We start from the raw sequence: 10760 nt of genomic DNA, 5'->3' as shown, positions 1-10760 counted from the left end.
ATTTCAAGCTAAAATCATGTTTTGTTTCTTTCCAAACTGAATTTATCTCTCTGACTTTATTTTTTCAGTTGTGGTTTACTGTGTTACTTTTATCCATTTTCTCAGGAGGAAAATAATACCTGTTATCTTGGAGTTTTCCTTTTGTATCTTCTCCTTGAACTCATCAACCAGCCAGTCCTCCCCACCCAGACCTTCAGAAAACAACAAATTACCACAGTTCAAGCTGTGTCCTGGCCACTGGGGTTACAGTGATGAGCAATATGAAAACTCAAGGACCTTACACTTCATATTAGGCCATGAAATAAATAATCAGGAGACAGAGTGATAAATGCCCTGATGGGGAACAGGGAAAGAGGAAGTCAAATAACAAGAGACTTGTAGATTTGTAGTCATAATCTGTTGCTTTTACCTCTGTTACTGTTCTGCATATTCTCATCACACTAGGAATAAAATCCAAACTTGCTAACTTTCTAGCCCACAAAGCACTGCATCATCTGGCCCTACAAACTCTTCAAGGTCATCTCCTCCATTGTCTGCTTCACTCCAGCCACACTGACTTTCTCATTCCTCAAGTAAGCCTGGCTGTAAGCAAGGTCTGCACATCTGCTATTCCTTTCAGCCTAGAATTTTCACACCAGACTTGTGTCTGACTTGTCTAATCTCTGTTCAACACAATTTCCTCTTTCTCCATTCTTTTTCCCTGCATTCTTTCAACTGCCCAAAATAGTACTAATCTTGTTTGCCAATTTATTATCTTATTATTTCAAGTAAAAAACAAAAACAACGTTTAAATATATAGCTCTGTAATAACTAACCTATAAAAATAAAGTTATTAAAGATTAGGGTTCATCTAGTTTTTCCCACTCTGGGTACTGGAACTTAATTCCAGAAATAGAACCAACCAACCAAAAACTACATACATAACAATAATTTAAGCTATTCTTTAAACTAAAAAAGAAAAGATCTATTAAGAATATGTGAATTCATGCATTATAATGTGAACAATAATTTTTACCATATGTTTCTACTCACAGCTAACTAGGAAGTATATACAGAGGATTCTAATTAAAACATAATTTCACTTCTTCCTCACTAAAGAAAAGGTGATAATCAAATGGCCTGCCCAATCTTTCCTGGGGTGTCCATTTCTTGTTTCTCTTTAGTACTCACATAAAAAATTTTGGTATTAAATGTTTACTCACAGTAATGTGATAAGAATCATGCTTTTATAAGGTGATTTCGATGGTAACCTTTGTTCCTTTACAGAACGTTCTACAAACGTGCTTTGCAAAGTGTGTTTCAGAGATGGTACCACTCAGAACCTCCAAAGAAACACAGATGTGAACCAGAATCTTCAACTTAATAAGAGTCCCTGATAATATTTTTCTATATAAAGGTTTGAGGACCTCTGTAGTAAAAGAAATGCTGGCCGCCAGCTTTTCTTGGGCAAGTTAAGAGCTGTATGATGTTACCACTGTTTCTCTCTAATGGTATTGTTTTCTTGGCAGCTGAAATGTCTGTTAAATCAACAAGTTCTACCTGCTATACCAATTAATGGGAAACTTCAAGGCCTATATGGTAGAAAAGAACTTTATTCCTGGAGCACAGCTAATGGTGTGACCCATCTTTATAAATAAAAATTAACTTCTAATTTATTCACTTGCTCATTTACTATAAAAATATTGGTAAATGTTCTTTAGGTTTATTTCAGGTAAACACAAACCTAATACATATTTTGGACTTAAAATCTATTTTCAAAGTGTAGAAAATCTTTTATACTACACATCGCATCATTTCACTTTCTTGCTGTAACTTATAACTGCACTTAAAGAAGTATGTGGTAACATCTAATTAGTGTATAATTTATAATCATTCTACCAAATGTAAGCCTGCATTCTATGTGTCAAATAGAGGGGATTAATGTAGTAAACTTAAAGCCTTCATAGAGTATTCATAGAATAAAGCAAGGTATGCCTTATATAACAAGCAGAATAATACCACTCCCACGCCCAAAGATGTTACCTTACCTGGAAAAAGCGACTTTGTAGATCTGGTTGGGAAGGTGTAATCACAGGAGTACTTACAAGGGAAAGAAGGAGGCAGGAGAGTCAGAGAAGATGTGATTATGGAAGCAGAGGTCAGAGTGAGGTGATCGCTGGCTTTTAAGATGGAAGAGGACCACAGCCAAGGAATGAGAACAGCCTCTGGAAGCTAGAAGAAGCAAGGAAATGCATTCTCCCTAGAGCCTCAGAAACATGCTCTGCTAACACCTTGGTTTTTGCCCATGGAGAATTCTGATCTACTTAACTGTAAGATAATAAATTTGAATGTTTAGGCCACTAAATTTGTAATAATTTGTTATACCATCAATAGCATCAAAACTAATACACTTAATTAAATTAATTTATGGTAATGGTAAGTACTTGAAACAAATGTATACAAACACCTGACTAGACTGCTAAAAAAAAAAAAAAAACTGGACAGAACTGTTACTTCAGTTCATTTGTAAAAAACAAACAACAACAAAAAATTGTTGATTTATCTCTAAGATGGGTACCCTTATCGTGATCCAAATCAAGGCTCTATAATGTATCTAAGCTGTATATATTTAATGTATACAACTTAATGAGTTTAGAGATAAGTGTACACCTGTGAAACTACAATCATGCCATAAATATATTGATCAATTCTAAAGTTTTCTCCTGCCCTCTTTATTGCTTATTTTGTAATAAGAACACACATAAAATCTATTCTCTTAACAAAATTTTAAATATATAACACAACATGGTTAATTATAGGCACTATACTCTAGATCAGATCTCTAGGATTTGCTTATCTTGTATAACTAAAATTTCGTACCCTTTACTACCTCCCCATTCCTCCAGCCCCTGGCAACCACTCTCTGCTTCTATGTGTTTGACTATTTTAGATTTCTCTTATAAGCAGTATCAGGTAGTATTTGTCCTTCTATGTCTGACATATTTCACTTAACATAATGTCCTCCAGGTTCATCCATTTGTCACAACTGGCAGGATTTCCTTCTTTCTTAAGGCTAAATAAATAAATATATATATCATTTCCTATATCCATTCATTGAGGAAATCTTTATTACTATTAAGAAAGGAAGTAAACTGATATATTTTTAATATTCTACAACTTTTATTCAGACTAATCAACAATGAACCATTTTTTATTTGTCTCCATGAATGCACTTTACTATAAAATTAAACCCATGAGTGGCAATTTTGGAGACTTTTTTTGGTTGTGTTAATTCAGCAAACACCCATTAATCATGTACTAGGCAAGAGCTCACACTCCATTCACAGAGTCATTCTGTCACTATGCAATTGTCCAAAAGAAAAGACTTCTTTCTGTATTTCTAAATTCATTAATCCAAGAGTACAAATATCTCACAAATATTTTGCAATTTTCTTTCTTTTAGGCTTTGCCAATAAAATCAAATGAGTTAATCATCTGGATGTAATATGACACCTATTTTTGGCCCATAATTTTAGCCAAAAACACCCCCAAAAACAAATCAAATAAATAAAAACCTTTTGTACCTCAAAGAAAGAAGTAATTATTTGATAGATGCCTAATAAGAATCTAATCCTGTTCCATGTAACAAGTACTATTTTTTATAAACATACATTCAAAGATTTTCTAAATGAGCATTTCCTCGTGTGAGTTGGCAATATAAAAGAATGCAATTGTGGTGTGGTTATCAGCCAGAGCTTTTATTGAAAACAGTGAGCCACTTGTTTTGATTTGAAATTTTCATGTGACAATATTTTCTTAGGTAGTGCAGACACTCTAGATTTTCCACTATTTACAAAGTACAGATTTTCACTTACTCTGGGAATTTTCTTCAATGTGTTAACAAGTAGAGAAAACACCTGAATGCCAAAAAACAAACAAAGAACCCCCCAAAAACCACAAGCTTTATAGATGAAAGATATGGTGAGATATATTTACAAAATGACTAACTCATTTCTATCCAACAGTTAATTTGTTTTAAAAGATTTTATTTAAAATATATTAGCAAATTGCCCAGCCTATGTGGCTCAGTGGTTGAGCATTAGCCCAGGCACCAAGAGGTGGCCAGTTCAATTCCCAGTCCGGCATATGCCCAGAGTTGTTGGCTTGATCCCCAGTAGGAGGTGTGGGAGAGGCAGCCAATAGGTGTTTCTCTCTCATCGATGATGTTTCTATCTCTCTCCCTTCCTCTCTCTCTCTCTCTCTCTGAAACAGGGGTGGGGAAACTTTTTTATGCCAAGGGCCATTTGAATATTTATAACATCATTTGCAGCCCATACAAAATTATCAACTTGAAAATTTGCCTGCTATATTTGGTCAAAAATGTAATTAACTCACCCCTCATACCTTGGCAGGGCCAGACCAAATGATTTCTTGGGCCTTATACAGCCTACAGGCCAAACTTTCCCACCCCTGCTCTAAAAAATCAATAGAAACAAATAAAAATAACTTTACTATATCCAAAAGCAAACTTCTGCCTAAACGTTCTCATTTCAGAGCCCTCAGGTCCTCAGTGAGTTTTTCATGATGCTCCTGGTACAAAATAAACACCAAACAGTTCCTTTTATTAAGTAGTTACAGCCAAGCAACTTAAATTATTTATGCTCTGACAACTCAGAAGCCATTTTTTAAAAATCACACATGTTAATTGAAAGAAAAAGTACCATCTTCACTTCATTCTTAACTATAATCACTTATTAATGAGCTATAAGCTCCTGCTAAGCAATGCAAGATTTCTCAAACCTTGGAATCAGGTTGCATACTTTCATCCTCATTTTCTGCTCCACGTTGATTTTCACATGCTACTTATTTTATCATAGTAACTGTTGAAACCTCAGCTTCACAAAAATATGATGTAATTGAAGGGAATATAGCATGACATAATGCCAAAATTGTGAACTACCTTGACCTAGTTTGTGCAACGTGCAACACATGTCACTGTATTTTTCTCAAAAAAATGTTAAACTATCTCACAGTAGCCCTATAAGTTCACTGCCCAAGTCCCAGGGTCATTTCGTATACAGCTAGAGAACCTTTGATCTACACAAAGATAGAGATAATCAGAATTCTTGATTCTAAGCTCAATATTATTTCCACCATATTAAAAATTCAGAGGCAATATATTTTATTTCTTTTGAATTTAAATACATTTTTTTCTACTTTAGCAAATGAACTTTCTCACATAGCAGTCAAACTATCAAAATAATTTGTCCACATTACATAGCTGTAGAATTTACACCTTCATCTTATAAGGGACTTGCTTACTCCCAGCCTGAATCATAATGTTAAGAGTTATATGCAAATTTTTCTCTCAGTGTAGTATTGTGATTAAGATCAGAAATTGTATTACCTAGGTTCAAATACCAGTTCTGTCACTTATTCAACTATGAGTTTAATTAGTTAAACTTTCTACCTCAAGTTCCTCATTTTTAAGGTAGAGATAATAATGAATACTTTAGAGTAGTGACAAGTATTAAATTAATAAATCACCTGAATTGAGTCAGAATAGAATACTTCCATTATTTTTCAATTCTCATCTCTACACATGTATTAAATAGTATTTTGGGTTTACATATAACAATATTACCTATTATTATCACTTTATAAAACACCTTGGGTCCTATCAATTTCAACTATATGGTTCTGCCATACTAAATCTCACTTCTTAAACCATGACACTGAAATATGATATCTAATATAAGATGAAAAGGTACATATTATGAACAGAGGGGAAATGATTTCCAGAGATGACACAGATTGTAAACACTATACTTTTGAATAGCATTTATACTCTACTATTTTTACATAAGTACCAAAATATTGGTCCCTGTGTATCATGTATGCTTAAATTTCCTATCATTAAAGGACTGGAGGGGTAGGGAGAATAGTATCCATAGTACTCAGAAAAAAATAATTATAAAATATTTTGAAATGACAATGCATTATGAATATGTTTGCTTTGCTTCCCAAGGTCATATTGTTTGTCCATGAAAAAACACAATTTTCTTAGTCATATCTATATTGACCTTGAGTACTGAGCTAATGGAATGCCTAAAAATAAAATCCCAATCCAGCAAGAGCTAACTAAATAGACAGTTATGGGATGTGACTTTTTAGAACATTATGTCTCAGAAATAAAAGTATTTTATTTATATTTTGAAACAATGCACTCATTATGACCCGTGAGGACATACTAGTACAAATAATTCAAACCTTATTTATTAAAAATGCTTACTAAGTGGTCAAAGTAAAACAAGTCATTAGCAACTGCTCTAACCACATTATCCACTCATACAAATTTCTATGACTAAGGTGAATGAGTGTTGAGGCACAGAATTTAGAAATGCAGCAACACTCAATAATTAATTCTTCAGTATCCAATATGGGTGAATTATAAATTTTTATGTCCTGAGGTTTTCTGTATTATGTATGCAATTTAAATAATTTGATTCAATTTGCTTGACAGGTTAAAATTCACCTTAGAGCTATGAATGAATAATATTGACTTTAAAACCATGTACATTTAGAATCCTGTTTTGTTAGACTCTAAACAGGACAATGGGATGGCATTTCTTGATTGAAGCATGTGTATGAAGATGACAGGATAGGTAGATTAAATGTCCTTATCTGCAAAATGTTTATGTAGAAAAATATTTCCTAATTAGACCTATGAGGATCATAGTAAATATGTACATTAAAATATCTTCCTGGTATGAAGAAAATTGTGGAGAGACCTTGCTTAAATATTTAGGTTGCAAAGAAGCATTCAATTTCACAATTATATATTTAACTCATCCTAGGTTTTGTCATTCGGCAGGCCAGTGGTTCAGACCAGAATGAGGTATGAAAAACTGCCAATTAGCAATCCCAGGATCCTGCCATCAGGCATCTTTAACAGATATCTCCAGAATCACAATATCTTAAGTGGGGCCAGAGCTTCTGTATTTTTTTTAAGCACCAGACAACTGTGATGCTCAGACAGGGTTAACAAACACCAATATAGGAACTTTTAAGGATCTTGATTTGAATCTGGGGAATGGGTAAAATTTTCTGTAAATTGGATATAAAGGGTGAAAATTTCTAAAAAGTGTATAATTAATAATGTGTGCAAAAGTTAGTATTGTTTGCCAAATTTTATGCATCCTTTAAAGCTCAGCTCCAATTCACCTTCATGAATACCATTCTGATTCCACATGCTTAGTGTTCTAGCTCTGCTGGTCCATTACCTATTTTTTAAAAGTCCAAGTTGCAAGTTTATCTTGGTGTTTTTGCTCTGCCCTCTCCTTCACCTGGCAAGGTAAAGACTAATCAAAGGAGACTAAAGGAAGAGTACCCAGAGCTAAACAAAACCTACTTATAAGTGTGTCATTTCCTCTCCTACCACTTTTTCTGTGAATATTTCCACATATCCTAGATGAATCAATCATTCCCACTTCTATCTTCTGAGAGCATTTTATTCATGCAATTTCTATAGATTAGTTACGTTACAGTATAGAGTCAGTTGTATTTTGCATAGTTTTATTACGATTTCCTTAGATAGAAAACTAAGTCTTAATACGTTTTGCATCTCTACAAAACTAGCACAGTGTCTGGAAAATAGGTCTATATAAATATCTGTTCCATCATGCTACAGCTCATCTGATACTTTGTACTTCTTCAATAGCACTTACTATAAATCTGTCTTTTAATACCATGTGGGAATGTATATTTGTGCATGTTTGGGAATGTGATGTCTGCTACTTGTCTGGAAGTTCCTTGAAAGAGGGGAGTGAGTGTTATTCTAATCTGAATCCACCCACCTCCTCCCATAGACAATAGTAGATATTTTTCATGTTTCATTGGTTTGGGTTGGCTTAATTGTATCCAAGACTAATTATTGGGACAATATGTTATAAGGAAGACATTTTGGAAAACATTGAATGTCACAGTTGACTTGATTCAGTAGAAAATAAAATAGTAGTATGGTTTTTTGAAGGGGGGAAATTAGGTACATTGGAAAAGACAGCTTTGCTCAACTCCTGTTTAGTTGTATAATTTTGATGACTTCTCATAACTTTTCTTCCTTTTTCACTTTTTAATTTCACTCTAATTAAATGAATCACTGAGTTTTCTCTTTTAAAGTATTTTCCAAATAGGGCTTTGCTCAATCATATAAGCTTTAGTTGTTATCATTCTGTAGCAGATGTTATCTATATATGGGTTGAAGGTGATCTTGGCTAGAGTACCCATTAGCCATTAATAGCATTGGCTGTGCTATATACTGTAAGTATCCATAAGTTACTACCCACAAATCTCTGCTGAATCCTGAACATCAGTTTCCATTCCTCGAGCCCATGGAGGGCAGGAGGCAGAACAATTTTGGTGAATGCTGATAAACTTCTCAATTTTGGCTAGAAATATTTTTCAATTGACATAAAGCATTCTTTAGCATCCATCAATAAAAATGCAAATCCAGTATGAGAAAATGTAATTGATCCATTTTCCACTGAATCTGAATAACTGAATCTGTGGCTTCAATTTTCTAGGGCAGTTGCAACTTCACAACTCTTAAGAGATGCACTAATAATAATGGTGGTTGTCCCTTTTTTATTGTTGTTAATCCTCACCCAAGGATATTTTTTCCATTGATTTTTAGGAAGGGGAAAAGAGAGAGAGAGACATTGATGTGAGAGAGACACATTGATTGGTTACCTCCCTCATGTGCCTGCAACTGAGGTACATGCCCTTGAACAGAATTGAACTCGAGACTCTTCAGTTCAAGGGCTGACACTCTAACCACTGAGCAACTGGCTAGGGCCATTTCGTTTTTTCTTTTCCAGTGCTTTCAGCCATCTGTCTTTGACCAACCCAACTCCTGATGGTGCCTCAATCTGATCAGCAGGTCCTTGGTGCCGGCTCAGTGGCTCCCAAGCTTTATAACTTTTCTACATCTCAATTTTATCACTTGTGAAATAAAAGACCATGGCCTATGTCTGTGAATCCCAAACTTTATTGATAATTAGAATCGACTAGAGAAATATGCTAAAAACACAGATTCCTTGTTCCTGCCCAAGTTCAACTAAATTTGAATCTCTGGGAATAGCATCCATATTTTTAAAATATGCCCAGTTGATTCTGATAATCATCCACATATGTTCTATGGAGCAGTAGCATCAGCAGCACCTGGGAACTTACAAATGCAATTGTCTATATCCACCCTATACCCACTGAATCAGAAACTTGGGAGTGGGCCCCAGATATGTTTTAATAATCCATCCAAGTAATCTTGATGCAACAAAATTTGAGAACCAATAGGATAGATGATAAATATAATTTTGAAATTAGTTATTTATCTGATCAAACATAGGCAGGAAGACTAATCAAGAGGAATCTAGAGGAATCTAAACAATATACTTGTGTAAATGTGTAAATGCTTCTTCTAGCATGGAAATAATTGACCTGAGTTTGGCCTTTGGCCATAACAGAAATTATTACTCAGCTTCCAAATATCAGATTATGTCACCTTTTCTTAGAAGTGTGTCCTTACCTCTATACCCAGAAAGCACTAATACCCTTATTCTGTCTCCCCCTCAACTCCAATAATATCCTCTGCAGATACTTACTATAACAGTTACAATACAGCATTGCTATAATTTAGTCTCAACTTCTGAGGAACAAGAAAGCCTACCACCTAACATAGTATCTGTCCCCTCGTGGACATTCCAGAATGTTTAATAAATGAGCAAAGTGATAGACCCTAAGCAACAGATGACACAAAAAATGTGATTCTAATGAGCCATCTCTGTTGCCTCTCCAGTCAAATCAAGATTATTTGGTGCCCTGACCAGTGTTACTCGGTGGTTAGAGTGTCAGCCTGCCTACCAAAGGGTCATGGTTTGATTCCCGGTCAAGGGCACATACCTGGGTCACAGGTTTGATCCCCAGCCCCGGTCAGGACACGTGTGGGAGGCAACCAATGGATGTTTCTCTCTCTCTCCTCTCTCCTCTCTTTCTCTCCCTCCTCTCCCCCTACCCCACCTCCCTTCCACTCTCTCTAATAAGAAAAGAAAAAAATCAATGAAATAAAATATCTTCGAGTGAGGAGTAACAACAACAAAAAGATTACTAGGGGATGTAAAAACTTCTACTTCAGATAAAAATGTGAATTTTTCCATTCATAATATAACACTTCACAATTACTAAAAATAACTGAAGCTATACTGAAAACATGACCAAAAAATGATAAACAAATACTTAGAAGTCAGCTTTGATTAAATAATCTGAAACCATTAAACTACCTCAGATTTTTGCTTGACATAACCAACATTATAAGTTGGAAGCTTAAACTGTCTCTTAAGAAACACCTAAAATGTTACAATAATATAAAAATAAAGCAGAGATTAAAAGTTTTTTTGTTAAGCAGTGTTGGGAAAATATTTTTACTAAGTTGCACATATATAAATATTTGCACATGTTTTAATGATTGAACTTCAAAGTCCATTATTTTAACAGCAAACAGCTGTCTGGTAGGAAATAAGATGATTTGTCATTATTAAATTTGAGCAGAAATTTGTATATTAGAAAAACAGTTTTTAAATTTGCAAAAATATGAACCATAGTATGGAAAACCTATTACATAGGAGGAAAAATCAGCTTTATTGTTTTCTCTTTTCCTTTTAAAATATTTACTGATATCAAAATAAAACTTTAATTTGTAATACTATGGGTTTTAGCCTATCCTAAGG

The 10760-nt window shown here is 34.3% G+C and overlaps 1 pseudogene; it reads right to left on the bottom strand.

The window, feature by feature from the left end:
• Positions 1 to 8121: 8121 nt before the first annotated feature.
• Positions 8122 to 8868, bottom strand: LOC103284184 (protein SPO16 homolog; annotated as a pseudogene).
• Positions 8869 to 10760: the final 1892 nt, after the last annotated feature.

Source organism: Eptesicus fuscus, chromosome 10 (assembly GCF_027574615.1).
Source record: "Eptesicus fuscus isolate TK198812 chromosome 10, DD_ASM_mEF_20220401, whole genome shotgun sequence".
Taxonomy (NCBI): Eukaryota; Metazoa; Chordata; class Mammalia; order Chiroptera; family Vespertilionidae; genus Eptesicus; species Eptesicus fuscus.
The sequence above is the reverse complement of the archived record's forward strand: the minus strand, read 5'-3'. Positions and strand labels throughout refer to the sequence as shown.